Source organism: Scardinius erythrophthalmus (genome assembly GCF_964197995.2).
Source record: "Scardinius erythrophthalmus genome assembly, chromosome: 24".
In the NCBI taxonomy this organism is placed as follows: domain Eukaryota; kingdom Metazoa; phylum Chordata; class Actinopteri; order Cypriniformes; family Leuciscidae; genus Scardinius; species Scardinius erythrophthalmus.
Genome location: NC_138244.1, coordinates 14,948,560 through 14,963,153, shown reverse-complemented (window position 1 = coordinate 14,963,153; position 14,594 = coordinate 14,948,560). Strand labels below are relative to the sequence as shown.

The 14,594-nt window shown below is 35.7% G+C and overlaps 1 protein-coding gene and 1 long non-coding RNA gene across 2 annotated transcripts in view; one reads left to right on the top strand and one right to left on the bottom strand.

Annotated features, from left to right (window-relative positions):
• LOC308685230 (interferon-induced GTP-binding protein Mx2-like) overlaps window positions 1-7,055 on the bottom strand; it is a 43,995-nt gene extending 36,940 nt beyond the window's left edge. Inside the window, exons 1-2 of the mRNA XM_081356897.1 lie at window positions 6,649-7,055; window positions 2,479-2,529 (exon numbers count right to left, since the gene is read on the bottom strand). The gene's annotated coding sequence lies outside the window, so the exon portion shown is untranslated. The remainder of the gene's footprint in view (window positions 1-2,478; window positions 2,530-6,648) is intronic.
• LOC308685238 lies at window positions 6,692-8,231 on the top strand. The gene is made up of 3 exons (XR_014029437.1): window positions 6,692-7,125; window positions 7,615-7,670; window positions 7,799-8,231. It is a non-coding gene; the product is annotated as an uncharacterized lncRNA (long non-coding RNA).
• The last annotated feature ends 6,363 nt before the right edge of the window (window positions 8,232-14,594 follow it).

Genomic DNA, 14,594 nt, shown 5'->3' with positions numbered 1-14,594 from the left:
TGTGTGTCCACTGTCCAAAATAATAATTTGGGCACTGCATAGGCACAGGCAAGATAAGAAACAATTGTATATTGTTTTTTTTTTTGTTTTTTTCATTAATTATTTTATTACATTAACTGTTAAGCTGACTGAATTCCAACTAAATAAATAAATAAGTGGGAGCCTCCTTTCAATTAAATTAAATGTTCTCATTAATTTATGGAGAACGAAAGAAATAGATTCGTTCAAGTGTAGACATAATCACCAATTTAGTAATTTCGCATGAGTCCGATGCAGAAAAAAATTACAAAAAGCAACAAGATGGCAGAGCTTTCAGCTTATAGATTACCCGATCCTAGAGAGAGTGAAGTGCTACTAAGTGCTAATGTGGATTTCTGTCTAGATATGCAATAAACGTTTGGCAAGAGAAAACCTCAAAAAGGTTAATTAATAATTATAGATCAAATAAGACAGAAACACACCCGTTCACCGGTCATTTTCCTCAGCTGTAGGCAAAGGCAAGTTTCAAATCAGTGCTTCTCCCGGGAGACTAGCGCTAAATTAGCCTATAGTTTAGCGCCATCTACTGTTTTAGAAGAGGAAGTTGCTCAACTGCATTTGTGAGAAAATCTGCCTGGGCGCATTTGTGAGAAAATCTGCCTGCACGCATTTGTGACCTTTGTGCTTGCACATTGCTTTCTGTTTGTTTGCGAGTCGAGATTTCCTTTGCAAAGCGGATCGAGTTTGTTTGCGAGTCGAGTTTTCCTTTGTGAAGTAGATTGAGTTTGTTTGCAAAATGCTGGATTTGTTTGTTAAATTATGGCACATAATTCGCTCCATACTCCCCGCCTGCACGCGGCTACTCTCGCCGATCGGTTACATCCAGCCGCAGCCGATGTCGAACACACCTTATAGTTCCCACGTCCCTGACTGTAACCTCAACACCTGACAGAAACTGATTATTGATCAATATGCGAATCCTTTGACCAGGCTAAACATGACATGATTTGTGGTCTCATTGGCACAGTGATTAGATCAGATTAGATAGAACTGTATTGATCCCAGATTGATTTGTATTTCTGGACTTCCGAAGCTGTTTGGTCACGTGCTTTTTCAAACTGTAGGCTATGGCTATATCCTCTGCTCAGCAACGATTTGTTAGATATGGTGGAGAAAACACGTCTGACCACCAGATGTCGCTAAAGAGATTGTGTTAAAATCTCTTTCAAATAAATGTTCTTTTGAACTTCATCAAATAATCCTGACATATAAAATGTATCACAGTTTCCACAAAAATATGAACATTGATAATAATCAGAAATGTTTCTTGAGCAGCAAATCATTAGTGACCCTGGATCACAAAACCAGTCACGACATGGACAGGGTAATTGTGGCAATAGCCAACAATACATTGTTTGGGTCAAAATGATCGATTTTTCTTTTATTCCAAAAATCATTAGGATATTAAGTAAAGATCATGTTTCATTATTATGTAAATGTCCTACCGTAAATATAATATATAAAACATTTATTTTTGTGAGTGAATAGCAATATTGCAAACATAAATGGACAACTTTAAAGGCGATTTTCTCAATATTTCGATTTTTTTGCACCCTCAGATTCCAGATTTTCAGTTGTATCGGCCAATTCAGCTTTCATATGATGTAAATCTCAATTTCAAAGAATTGACCCATGTGACTGGTTTTGTGGTCCAGGGTCACATATTAGATTGATTTCTGAAGGATCATGTGACACTGATAACTGGATTAACGATGCTGAAAATTCAGCTTTAATCACAGGAATAAATTCAAGTTTACTATATATTCACATAGAAAACAGATATTTAAACTGTAATAATATTTCACTCTTCTCTTATCAAGGTACTCTGCTCTTGCTGCAGGGTCAGAATTTTTTCGCTTGGCAGTGGCATCTGGTAAAATAGATTAAAATAGTTTTAAATAAATAAATAGGCAATAATAAATACACTACTAATAAATGCATAATTACTAAACTGAAATTACATGCTCTAATTTCTTTTTGTTTGTTTTTTTGCATTTTTCTCATATTATACAAAGAGTAAATATAATCTGTCTGAAATATATATATATATATAAAATCCCAAATTGCATAAAATCTATTCCATTTTTCAGATGATACTAAATCAAAGTACTTTTTGTATATAAACCGTCAGTTGAATATAAAAGCATAAAACTACCAATCTAGGACATATATCTATCATGGAAAACAGTTTGATATTTGGTCGCACCACATAATATTTTCAAATTCAGTCAAAATTTACAGGCACAGAATTGGCCACCTAAACAAAACAAGCTAGCTTCCCAAAAAACTATGACATTTATAATAAAAATATATATTTGTAGAAATAACTTTAATATTTTTTTTTTAGGTCATTCCACATGACATCCAAATGTGGCAACTAGCCTACATACCAACCATTACAAAGGTTTATTTTTTTTCCAATTTGAGAGAATTACAAACCTGCTTGCTGCTTCCATGGGTCCTTGGTAAATTGGTATATGATGTAACTTCCTGTGTTTGAATAGTTTCAACATAAAAGTCCCAAAATGGTAGTTCCTTGATGGTAGCACCACATGATATTTCATAAAATGGACATCATCGGGCAAAGTTTGTTTGTATATTATTGTGGAAATCTAAATACAAAGGCTTTGAATTTTTTGACGGATTACAAAACATTTAGAAAATCATGCCAATAGTGCAGAAAATAAATTTTAATAAATTAATTAAAAAAAAAGAAGTAATTTCAAAGACGTTTTCAAAACATATGGCCGGATGGTCGCACCACATGATGTTTTGACACTTTAAATAACAAAAAAATAACAAATACCTAAAGTTTTTTGAAAAGTTAAAGTGAGTACATATGGGAGAGGTAATTCAAATACAGTATTTTTATGCATTTAAACCGTTTTTGCCTTAAAAAATGCAATCGGACAGAAAATTTTGGCTTCACGTCATTGACCCTTATTAGGGCTGTGCAATTAATTGAATTTCGATTTCGATTTCGATTTTGGGTCCCAACGATTACCAAAATAGTACAATCGAGTAAAAACGATTATTTTGCCATATTCTGTTTTGAAAGAACGCTCTAATTTTGTCTTGTGTTCTGAATGACGCGCGCACGCGCACATCCGCCCCTCCCGATGCCATAAACTCTCTCAGCTCGAATGTTTAAACGGATAAGACTTAAAAAGAAGTGAAAATTATAAACTTTAGTTACGATGCAATGCTGGCCCGATTGTGCAACTGACAATTCCGTCATGTCCCGACTCCTGAACGCGAGAGTGTAGTTTCGACACTTGCCTTGTCCAACACATTAGCCCTCTACTGCATAGCGTTGCCCTCAGGCAACGGAAAGTTTTCTTAAGCCCTGTGTTCAGTACATTTTTCTTTAAATGATTGCAACCAATTAGAATGTTTGAAAAAGTATCAAAGAACAGTCCAATAAGGTTTGGAAGTCACTATCAAGCACCATTTGAAGGCGGGACGTCCTTTTCTGACACATGGTCACAGGAGCACATGGTGTGAGATGAAAGCAAGGTTATTTGCTTTAGTAATCATATTTAAAATGACATGAACTGTACATAAAAAATATGTGTGTGTGTATGAAGGTGTAGAGAAGCCTTTTGGCAGGTTTTGTGAATTTTTTTTTATTTTGCATGTTCACAAATTCAGTTTTTCTTTTTGTTGCCTCAGGGCAACGTTATGCCATAAGGGGTACTTTTCAAGGATGTCAATGTGTATGTGTAACAATACCTCACAGTGGCAAATAATGTGTTACAAGTAGGGAAGATGTAGGGTTCCTGGGTGCACAGGAACGACCAAAGTCACCAAAGTGACACTAATGTGCAGCATCCACAGTCATTTTAGAACAGAAAGGGGCCATCTACAAACTGTTCCCACAAAGTTGGGAGCATGAAATTGTCCAAATTGTCTTGGTATGCTAAAGCATAAGGAGTTCCTTTCACTGGACCTAAGGGGCAAAGCCCAACCCCTGAAAAACAACCCCACACCATAATCCCCCCTCCACCAAACAACCCCACACCATAATCCCCTCTCCACCAAACAACCCCACACCATAATCCCCCCTCTACAAAACTTTACACTTGGCACAATGCAGTCAGGCAAGTACCGTTTTCCTGCCAAACCCAGACTCGTCCATTGGATTGCCAGTCAGAGAAGCATGATTGGTCACTCCAGTGTCCAGTGGCGGCGTGCTTTACACCACTGCATCCCACACTTTGCATTGCACTTGGTGAATTAAGGCTTGGAAGCAGCTGCTCAGCCATTGAAACCCATTCCATGAAGCTCTCTACAAAGTTTGGAGGTCTGTAGCTATTGACTCTGCAGAAAGTTGGCGACTTCTGTGCGCCTCAGCATGTACTGACCCCACTCTGTGGCCTAGTTGCTGTTGTTCCCAATTGCTTCCACTTTGTTATAATACCACTAACAGTTGACCGTGGAATATTTTGTAGTGAGGAAATATCACGAATGGACTTATTGCACAGGTGGCAACCTTTCACCGCGCTTGAATTGACTGAGCTCCTGAGAGTGTTTGTTGAAGCATCTGTATGCCTAGGTTCTTGATTTTAAACAACTGTGGCCATGGAAGTGATTGGAACACCTGAATTCAATGATTTGGAGGGGTCCCAATACTTTTGTCATTATACAGTAGTGTATATGGGGTTGATTAGAATACATGAAGTACATGATATGACATGACGCACTACATGATACAAACCTGTATCAAATCAAGTATATTGATGTGTTTCAAGTGTTTCTCCCTTTTTACTTAAATGATTTCTTGACATTTTTTTATTATTTTTTTATTTTTGTATTGCTCTCTGAGAATTGTATAATGATCATTTTCTCTATGATTCTTTACCATTGTTGCATAACGTTGCCCTCAGGCAACAAAAAAATATTTTGGGTTGGGGGGGTTGGGGGAGGGACATTTTTCAATAAATCAATAAAATGTTCCCAAATGAGCCAGGAAATGATGTGAAATAATTTTTATCATGTGTCATCAAAATTCATGCAGTAGAGGGTTGAGAGAGAGAGAAGACGCGGCGCCGCTGAACACTAGCGCGGTTTGTGAAATTGCGTCTTGGAGAAAGTTTTAAAATGATTGATTTGATTTTATAATCTGTGTGGATTCATTTAGGATACTCATACAATCTACAGGCTAAAGTGAGTCAATGTTTGCGGGGAAATTTCCCGCATTATAAGTGGTAGACCTGCGGGAATTATTAAAATACTCATTGAAGTATTATCTGTTATATTATTTATTTTAATAATTCAAAAAGTACAATAAATGTTCAAATTTCGATTTTTTTTTAAGAATTGTTGAAAGGTGTCTTTGGTAACACTTTACAAATTAGCATTAGTTAACTACCTTAGTTAACATTAACTAATAATGAACAATACTTCTACAGCATTTATTAATCTTAGTTAATATTCATTTCACCATTTACTAATACGTTATTAAAATGAAAGGTTGTATTTGTTAACATTAATTAATGCACTGTGAACTAACATGAACAAACAATGAACAGCTGTATTTTTATTAACTAACATTAAAAAAGATTAATAAATACTGTAACAAATGTATTTCTAATTGTTAGTTCATGTTAGTTAATACATTAACTAATGTTAACTAATTAACATTATTGTAAAGTGTTACCGTGTCTTTTTAATAAATGCAATACATTCCCAAAGTCATGTGAAATAATCGTGTTACATAATCGTGATTTCAATACTGAACAATTTTTTCTATAATCGAGCAGCCCTAACCCTTATACACTTTTAAATTTCCTTTTAATATTCAATGGTTGAAGGGTGAGAAGATTAATGTCATCTCATTGTGACACATTTTTAACGTATTGCGTTCATAGAGCGAGCCTTTTCACTGATTGTTTACAATATAATGGAAGCTACACCAATAATTCGCGCAAAGCGTCATGGGGCAGGAATAATGTGGAGATAAAAAAATTAATGACAAAATAAAATATTATATATACAATACAATTAAATACAAAGATTATGATAAAAATGGAAAATTGTAACAACTGAAGATAATAAAAATATAAATGACAAAATAAAATATTTAAAAATAATAAATCTAATACAAGTATGTGACACTTAACATTAAAACATTATGGATAAATGACAAAGTAAAATAAAAATGTTAACCCTTTTGTTGGTTTACTTATTTCAACTAACAAACCACCAACAGTGAACTTTAAGGAAATTATTAATTGTTGGTTTTATTTCTATATCTTAGAAAGCTTAGAAAAACACAGATAACCACTTACAAGACCAAGGTAGGAACTGGCTATTGCTCGCCCTAATAAAAGTTGAGTTTGACAAACCTTTTTTTTTTTTTCCTTTTTTCTTTTTTTACATAAGTAGCCTAAATATATTTTTTGCTATGATCTTTCATAAAAATGGCATCAAACTAAAAAAAGAAAAAAAAGGATCCTGACTGCTGATGTGGTTTCCACTCCCATTAGTTTTTCCATTTAGACCGAATTACCCTCACAAAGAATTCAACTCTGAAATCATCTCAAAAGGTTTTTTTGTTTGTTTGCTTTTTATTATTATTATGTGTATGTCTATGCACGGTCTACGCACCCGTATGTGATTAGATATCCATGACGTATGACGTCATAAGAATGCGCCACGCTCCTGCATCTGATGTGAGTAGTCTGAACCATAGACATCTGCTGCGTTCCAAACCGCATACTTCCCTACTATTTAGTATGGGAAAAAGAGTAGGCGAGCGAAAAAGTATTTACGAATCCAAAAGAGTAGGCGAGAATTACCTGGGTGACGTACGAATTATCGCGAAATTCGGACTTAAGTGCGTTCCAATATGCCTACTTTCCTACTATATAGTAGGCGAAAACAGTACGTGAAGGAAGCAGTACGTTCGAAACATCAGTATTCATAAAAGAGTAGGCGAGAAGTTCCCGGATGGCTTAACTTACTCGCTTCCGGCCAGATTTTTGAGTGCTCATCCGATGGTTACTCTTCTATCCCATGAGGCCACGCGAGAGGATACGTCATTATAAAACATCGCAGAGATCAGCGACGCGGGTGCTTTCAAATGTGAGTAAACACGGGTCCTTGTGTTAAAATTGCATGTGTTGAACTACTGTAGAGTAAACTGTTGAATTGTTGAAGGTGTAAAGACGTTACACAGTTGTGATTTTGCTGTAAAAACACGTTTTATTATGTATAACGTTAGCTAACAGGGGAGCTCCAGTAAAGACACGTAAGTTACGTCTCTAAAGTGGATTTACATAAACAAACCATACATCAAAGACGCTTATTTTAAATGTCTATTTACATCTGACAGGAAAATCTTGAAATATCACAACATGAAATAGACATCTGAGTGAAATGTGTGCTATTATGCAGAACAAATCTATAAAGTAACTAACGTTAAACATAAGTTATCTATTTTATTTGTCCATTACTGTTGATAAATTGAGGAACATTTATGTTGGATAAAAAGTTAAAACAACCTCAACATGTAAATGTAGTGTTGAGCTCATAAATCACAGAGGTAACGTGGATCTTGTCTGGATGTTACAGGGACAGATGAACAGATGTGTGTTTATCTGGTGGAGAGTTGCTCATGAAGGCTTTGAGTGAGTATACTACAGAAATGAATAACAACTATTTAAATCTTAAGTTGTAGTTTATTTTAATTATTGTAATTTCAAACAGAGCTATTACATCACCTTTCTGATTCTTGATTTCTGTGCATTTGCTGCAGATCTTTTGTGGTGGAGCAGGACCTGCAAGGAAAGATGATGGCGGCATTTGTGGAAAAAAAGCATTTTTGTCTTCTAAATAATACTGAAATCAAATGACATTGTGTGGTTAAAATTACTGCTTTTGTGTTATGTTTGTGCATTTTGTAGGATCTGAAATGTCAGCGGGCTGGTGTGAGCACTGAGGATGAAGAGCACAGAGCTGAATCCTAGAGATGGTCCCTCCATCACTCCACTTGCCTTAGATTGTGAAGCACAACACATCACGCAACAACCTCCGGCACAAGGGAACGGCTCACCTCTGGCGATCAGCTGATTCATCAGAATAAAGCCGCAGAATGGGAACCGCTGTGTTGAGATGGCAGAAGGATGTGGGGTTCAGTGCCTGTAGCCTACATGATTGTAGTTTGAATAAAGCTTTGTTTCATGTGTTGACTTATGCATTTGTTTATTGTGTGATGGTGACTTTCATTCATTCTTTTACTAATTTATTAATATTTCTCATTGTTGTCAGTAAATAAAATATAATTATTTAATTAATGTTTAATTAATTGTTTGAAAGAAAATGTAGATATGTTCATTATATACACATCTAGAGTGTATTCATGCATAGCTATGTCATATGACATACATTACAATTTGTTTGTTTTATTGAATTATATAATTTTCAGTAAAAAGTCATATAATTACGTATTGGTCAGCATTTATCGTTGTTATTATTGTATGTTTTGGGGTGGGATAGAAATGCAATTCATTCTGAGGTAATATTAATTTTTAATATTTATGATACTTAAATTTTTTGAGAATAAAATCAACAGTTTTCTCCAAAGGCGAATCTTCGCACAGCTGCCCTTTGTGCAGACATTACAAACGCTGAGGAAACCCGTTCTAGGTAGGGCTGTCGAGTTACTGATGTTATGAGATCTGTAAAAAATCTCATTATGTATGCAAACCCATAATAAATATATATATATATATATAGATATATACATATATATATATATATATATAATGGGTTTGCATACATAATATGAGATTTTTTACACAGGAAAAAACCTACAAGGTTGAATATCTTAATATATATTTTCTTAAATAATTCATTATAATACATTTAAAAAAAGCATTTTTTGTTATTTATAGGCCTGAGAGATGAAACGAGAGTTAAATTCAACAAGAAAAAGAGGAAAAAATAAAGCTGTTAGCCACTTTTGCTTGTGGATGAAAATATTTGGATATAAAAAAATTAACAACATATTCAAGAGATGACAATTTTGGGATTTCGTAATAAAAATAAATAACATCGTTAAGGATAAAACGGTAGTTCACATTAGTAGGGTTAAATAAAATAACTTAAATCAACCCTAAATGTATTCACAAAATAAATGGGCAGCAGTTTCTTCAAAAAGACCACAAAATGAGCAAGTTTAATCAATATCAAGATTTACGGATAGATGAATTAAACGTGTCCGTTCGAATCTTTTAAGTTGTTGCGCGTGTGATAACGCGTCGTAGGTCACATGATAACGTCAACATGGCAGATGTCCGGTTCGCATTCATACTCAACGAGATTTGGCTATAAAGTACCTACTCTTTTAGCGGTCGTTAAGTAAGTACTCATTGAAATTGAGTACCTACTCATTGAGTATGCGGTTTGGAACCAGTGGCGGAGCCAGGATTTTTTCATAGGGGTGGCCAGGCAAGGGCCAGCAACCAGTCTGGGGTGGCACAGAAATCTTAATTATTTTATCATAAAAAATAATTTGACAATAATTGGACTGTTTTAGTGCATACACAACTGAATAGTTCATTTGTACTTAATTGTAATTGAGATAGTAGTGAATTAGGAATCATGGAATACTGAGTGAATTTTATATATTTTTTTTATTATTACCCACCACCTCATATTAAAATTAATTAAATAGTAATAAAAGGGCACACAATAAAGTTCAACTTGCTCAGTTAGCTTGGTTCTGGTTCTCAAAATCTCCAATAGCTTGTTTTATTGCAGATAACAGATAACTACATATAACTGAAGTCCAAAGATTATTCAACCTTCAATGCGTTTTATATAATCAATTAACTCTTCAATCAATTCTGAGTTTGTCAATTTTTTTTTTTACTTTCTATATTAGTTGTCAAAATAAATAATTGCAACAGTTATATCATACCTAAATTAAAAAGGAAAACAAAAGTTCTCTTTTGAATCCCCATGTGCAAGAATGTGAACAAGGCGGAAGTCAACAGCACATAGGCTAATGTAAAATGTTATATTTTTCATAATGTAATGTTGCCAGAATGTAAAATTAGTTATTTTATGGATTTAAAAATTATCCATTTTTGTTTGTCCTTTACAAATTAACAAAATGAATGCCTATCTTCTAGTACAAATGCACAGTGCTCATATGTATTTGGACATTAAAACATTACATATCAATTTGTGCCTTATACTTTGATCTCACATTGCAGAATATTCAGACACACGTGACGCATATACAACAAATACATGCATGCAGTTTTGACAGCTTTAATCGCCTTTTTGATTCTTACATGAATTAATTGACGACAACTACGGCTACTACAGCACACCACATTTGCGCGTGATGTGCGTACCGCAAGCACAGTTCAACGGCTGTCAGACGTATGACAGAAAAGTTAGTTTTACTGACATTTGGCCTGACAACATCTGATCTTACCGAAGATAGCCAACTGAATAAGGACAACGCGCTTTTCTCAGCATCTCACAGAGTGTCACAAGCTTTCACACACATTTTCTAAAATAAAAGTAGCATCAGAAAAAAAGAGAATTACGTTTGTTGTTGACTGCACACTATTTGACTTACTCGAAACGGTCTTGCAACTCACCAGTTGAGAACGATTGACTCTATATTTACTATGTGCATATCACTGTCTGATGTTCTGCTGAAGCTCGTTCGGCACTTGGACATTTACCACACTCGTTTGACTTGCGCCTGGCGCGGTGAAGTTGGAGTGTGCGTATGAAAGTCTCACGTTTTTTTTTTTTTTTTGGTCTTAAAGAGACGGTTCAGCGTTTTAAAAAAACACAATTTTTGTCAATAAAAAAAGGTCAGAAACAGCAGTTGTGAGAGGGGTGGCCAAAGGGGTGGCCAAGCTTAGACCAAGGGTGGCCACGGCCACCCCTGGCCACCCCCTAGCTCCGCCCCTGTTTGGAACCCTATCGACCGCTACTGCCTATTCGCTCCGTGCACAAAATGGCGACCGTTGAATTTCGAACTTGAGTGTGTGGGCCAGTACTTCCGGTGAAAACTTCCGGTGATCTGACAGCCAGAGCGGGAGGCAGGGAGGCAGCGAGAGCGAGAGACAACAGCGACCTAGGTCCATTACCACAGCGATGTTTTTCACATTGAGTGTTTTTAGGATTCAAGAGAGGTGACTTGCCTTTCAGAGGGTGACAGCCTCAGCACTTCATCGCTGTGTGCCGTTATGTACCATGTCGTCACGTTATAACAGAGAAGTCAGCTTTCATGCATTCCCCGTTGACGCTGCGGAACGGGCATGAGTGGATACAGAAGATCCGGAGGGATGACTTCAACCCGACCAAATGTTTAAATGCATATCATTTTCAGTGTATTTCACCTGTGCGTTTCTATGCTTTCTATTACTGCATTTATTTTGTGCAAGTGAGATGAGTAAAGACCATCTGTTTAATAAATCATTATCTGTCTGGTGTTTATATGCAGCACATACAGTATTTTACTACAGCAGTTTTACTATACTCATACAGCACTATGAGTAAAATATACACAAACTTACCCATATTAAATTGTTTGTCGTACCATACAGTTAAAAATGTAAAATATGTGATAATAATATTGATCGTGCAATTGATGCAAGTAAAAACAGTACTTTTGAAGTGTCAAAAAGTCATTCGGTAAAACCGATATAGTAAATATTTAAATGGAATAATATTGCTTTTAATAACTAAAGGAACTACAATAATACAAATACAAGGCTCTTTTTTTACATTTCCCCTTTTCTCCTTTCCCTGTGCAATGTTTTACTTGAATATGTTGGAGTGTTTAGAGTATAGTCCAATAAATGATTACATTATGAGATCAGTGATAATTTGTTTTAATTTCTTCTGTGGTACACACTATATACTATCTCAATGTCAAATCCGTTTTTAACTTTCAAATCAGTGGTTAAACCGAATGACTTTTTTGGTGACATTTTTTCCATCTTGTAAAAAATGACAAAAAACAGTGTTAATTGATTGTACAAACCACAAAATCTTAAACTAAAAAAACTAAGTAAACTAAAAAATGGTTTCAAATATAGTTATATCTCCATTCTATTTTTTTTTTACACTTTTAAAAACCTTATTCGTCAATGACCCAATAGAGTTATAACTACGATTAGAGTTGTTTGCATAAAATGCACCGTGAACATTCACATATTTGCCCTGTGATAGGCTCTCTACAATTTATCTCCATATACTATTTTCTCAATTCTGCGCATATATTTTTACTTGCATCAATTGCTCGATTTATATTATTATCACATATTTTACATTTTTAACTGTAGGTACCACAAAACGTTTTATGGGTAAGTTTGTGTATATTTTACACGTAGTAAAATACTGTATGTGCTGCATATAAACACCAGACAGATAATGATTTATTAAACAGATGGTCTTTACTCATCTCACTTGCACAAAATAAATGCAGTAATAGAAAGCATAGAAACGCACAGGTGAAATACACTGAAAATGATATGCATTTAAACATTTGGTCGGGTTGAAGTCATCCCTCCGGATCTTCTGTATCCACTCATGCCCGTTCCGCAGCGTCAACGGGGAATGCATGAAAGCTGACTTCTCTGTTATAACGTGACGACATGGTACATAACGGCACACAGCGATGAAGTGCTGAGGCTGTCACCCTCTGAAAGGCAAGTCACCTCTCTTGAATCCTAAAAACACTCAATGTGAAAAACATCGCTGTGGTAATGGACCTAGGTCGCTGTTGTCTCTCGCTCTCGCTGCCTCCCTGCCTCCCGCTCTGGCTGTCAGATCACCGGAAGTTTTCACCGGAAGTACTGGCCCACACACTCAAGTTCGAAACGTCAACGGTCGCCATTTTGTGCACGGAGCGAATTGGCACGGACGAGCCGTGGGGCCGCCATCTTAAACCGGTCAACCGCTCCGCTCAGTGTAATCTGTTTGGCAGGTGTCAGCACATTTAATTAATCGTATCTCACTGAATACCGAACCGATTTTCACGCGGGTTTTTTTGCTGCAAAGGTCATACATGTAGCTATGATACAGGACACATTGCATATTTTATTCAAAAAATACAACCAATAGTACGGTAATGTTAAATGTTAAATCTAACTTGTGAAAAGTAATCCCCGAGCGATGGTCCGCCGATTTGAGCAGGAATATGCTGCACAGTGCTCTGGCGTCTACTGCTGCTATGCAACGCAAATAGGAGTATGACCGGTTTAAGATGGCGGCCGCATTTCTTGCGCCCAGCGGCCAATAGGGCGTCTAGCTATATATGATGTCTATGGTCTGAACAGAAGAAAGGTTTGTGGCTTTTTCAGTGTAACCCCCTCAGACAATTTAGTAGTTTTTACAATAACTGTGAAATGAATGAATAAATATTGACCATTATTGAGCGTTATTTTTTATAAGAGAAAAGGTCCGCCTCATTTTGTTCTCTATATCCTGAATCAGCTTATCGTAAACGTGAATCAAGTCACTGGCAAATAGTGATGGAGCAACAGAGCTTTTGAAACTCCAAGTCAGTTGAATGAGTTGTTTTCCAAGTGTTGCCAACCCTTCACGGGATCGTCCCGTGTTAATGGCATTAAAGAAGCGTTTCGTGTGAACGCCATACAATTACTAAAATCAACTATGGGTTTATTACAGTAAAATTGTTGTAACCATGCTTTTTTTTTTTTTTTTGCTGATTGATTACCATTTGTATAATGGCTGGTCGCTATACAACTTTATTTACCAATAAATTTCCAATAAAGAACTACAATTGACCCTTAATTTTCCTTGTTGGCTACCCTAAAAATTATTCATCCAAAAATTATCTACTAAATGTGATCCACTATCATTAAATACCAAATGAAAATCATAAGGAACAAAGTTAAGTGTCTGTACAGTTTGTCTTTATTAATTGTTAATGCTAGTTTCACCCTGACTGACTCCCTTACCAGTGCGCTGACTATTGAACTAGGGACCTGATTGAGACGCACCCAGAGGTTTAGTTTGGATTTATTTTTCTTGCTGTTAATTCTCATCTTTAACATGACAGATTGTCCAAACACACCGGAAAACTCCTGTTGAAGCGACTGAGATCCATGTGACACGCTATTATAACAATGGCGTTCACTAAAGAGGAGAGTGAAGATATAAAGATTGAAGAAACATTCAGAGTGAAACAAGAAGATACCGAGGAACAAACAGGTTGGTTTCATTCTCAAAGCTGAAAAAAGAGAACTCAGAACCCGTCTTGTAAACTCAACTTTGTTTCCAGACAAACTGATTGAAAACACCTGCGTACTGCGCACCTGAAAGTATTAACTTTTACAATGAAAAAAGATTGAAACACATTAGTGTGACTTTGGTTTATAGATACATCTATAAAATGTAATGTGAAAATGCAGGACTGCTGTTTTTATGTTTTTCATCTTTTTGTGCGATGCACATGGAAGCTAACAACATTCACAATCAGGAACGTATCTATGACAAATAATTAAATACACAATCAATACATCATACATCTTAGGTGTGCAAAATTATCAAGA